The sequence below is a fragment of the Myotis brandtii genome, unplaced genomic scaffold (assembly GCF_000412655.1).
Source record: "Myotis brandtii unplaced genomic scaffold, ASM41265v1 scaffold1381, whole genome shotgun sequence".
NCBI classification, from domain to species: Eukaryota; Metazoa; Chordata; class Mammalia; order Chiroptera; family Vespertilionidae; genus Myotis; species Myotis brandtii.
In genome coordinates this window covers 239,454-241,599 of record NW_005354921.1, presented here as the reverse complement: position 1 = coordinate 241,599, position 2,146 = coordinate 239,454, and the positions used below count along the sequence as shown (strand labels likewise).

Below are 2,146 nucleotides of genomic sequence, written 5' to 3'. Positions count from 1 at the left end.
CTTTTCTAGCTCTCTATCTCTCTCCCTTCCTCTCAGTAAAAAATCAATAAAATATATTAAAAAATAAAATAAATAAATAAATGTGACTCTTTAATTCGACTTCTTGAGGCATCCTTCTGTGATTCGCGGGGTACATTACAACACTCTTTAAAAAAATAATGCAAGAATAAATAAACTTTCACATACTCACAACTCTAAACCTACTCTTGCCCCACCCTGTACATTGGATAAGAACATTAAAGGGAAATAAGATGAATTGATAAAGAAGGAAAAGGGGCATATTTACTTTAGAAAGGGTGGTTAGAGGAGAAATCTGTGAAAAAGGTCACATTTAAAGCCAAAACTGATAGTTACAGACTTCTGGTCAAGATGGTGGCATAGGTAAATGTGGTACTTGCATTCGCCCACAACCATAGCAAAATTACAATTAAACTACAGGACAGTCATCCAGAATTTCCTGAAATCTAGCTGAAAAGAAGTCCTATAACTAAGGCTATAAGGAAGAAGCCACATCGAGACTGCGAGGAGTGACTGGAGACATGGGATGGGCTGCCCCCACACCCACGTGTGGTGAATAAAAATCAGGAGGGATATCTCAGCTGTGGAGGTCTGTCTGTGAGGAGTTAGGGGTCCCAGTCCCACACCAGGCCACAGCTTGGGGTTTGAGTGCCAGGAAGGGAAGACCTCAAACTTTTGTCTGTGAAAAACCAGTGGTGATTGTGGCTGAGTGAGCTGGAGGACTGCTAGAGTCACAGATGTTCCTCTTAAGAGGCCCACGCATGGACTTACTGGGACTCATTAGCTCTAAGCCTCAGTGCTGGGGCAGCAGCTTGAACGCTGCCAGGGACATAAATGGAGGAACTGAATTGTCTGGCTTTGAGGTAAGAGTTGGAGGGACATTTTTTAATGCCAGACAGAAGTGCTGGCAGAACAAATGGGACTACATCAAAATATAAAGCTTCTGCGCAGCAAAAGAAAACATCAATAAAATGAAAATGGAGCCCACTGTATGGGAGAATATATTTTGCAATGATACATCTGATAAAAGGTTAATATCCACAATATATAAGAAACTCATACAACTTAACAGAAGGAAGATAAACAATCCAATTAAAAAATGGGCAAAGGACCTAAATAGACACTTCCCCAAAGTGGACATACTGATGGCCAAGAGACATATGAAAAAATGCTCTAATACCCTGGCCAGTGTGGATCATTTGGTTGAGCATCCTCCCATGCACCAAGAGGTTGTGGGTTTGGTTCCCAGTCAGGGCACATACCCAGGTTGTGGGCTTAATCCCCAGTAGGGGGCGTGCAGGAGGCAGCCGATCAATGTTTCCCTTTCATAGATGTTCCTCTCTCTACCTCTTCTTTCCTCTCTCTAAAAATTAATAAAAACATATTTTAAAAAATCATTTGATTAAAATCTGGCACCCTTTTTATGTTTTAAAAAAATAAGTAAAACTAAGAATACTGTGGGACTGCCTCAGTTTACTAAGAAACATCTGAAAAACACACAGTTAACATCAAATTTAATGTTGAAAGATAAAATGCTTTCTTCTTGAACTTAGAATCAAAGCATGGAAACCTACTCTTACCAAGTTCATTCAACATAATACTTGGAATGCTAGCCAGTGTAAAAAGGCAACAAAAGGAAATAAAAGGCATTCAGAGCAGAAAGGTAGAAATAAAAATTTATAATGTCTTATGCATAAAATTCCTAGGAATTTGCACCAAAACTCCTAGAAATAGAAAATTATTAAACCAATGTTGTAAAATACAAAATTAGCACATAAAATTTTAATTACATTTTATGTACTTTTCAATAAACGTGGAAAGTGAAAAAGTACAATATCATTTACAAGTGCTTATAAATTAAATAGTTACATACCTCATAAAGTTGTACAAGACTTATCTGTTAAAAATGGAAATGCTAGTGAAGGAAATCAAGAGAAATCTAAATAAATGGAGAGACAATGTGTGTCCATGGATTGGAAAACTCACTATAGTAAATATTTCAATGCTTCACAAATTAATATATTACTTTAATGAAAATTCTTTCAAAAACCCCTGTAAGATATTTTGTTGATATAGACAAGCTAATTCTAAAGTTTATATGAAAAAGCAAATGAAATTGAGTAACTAA

At 36.7% G+C, this 2,146-nt stretch overlaps 1 long non-coding RNA gene across 1 annotated transcript in view; it reads right to left on the bottom strand.

Annotated features, from left to right (window-relative positions):
* The window catches only part of LOC106725133, a 27,641-nt gene extending 26,939 nt beyond the window's left edge, over nt 1-702 (bottom strand). Inside the window, exons 1-2 of the long non-coding RNA XR_001361001.1 lie at nt 692-702; nt 355-357 (exon numbers count right to left, since the gene is read on the bottom strand). This is a non-coding gene — a long non-coding RNA (uncharacterized LOC106725133). The remainder of the gene's footprint in view (nt 1-354; nt 358-691) is intronic.
* Between the last annotated feature and the right edge of the window lie 1,444 nt (nt 703-2,146).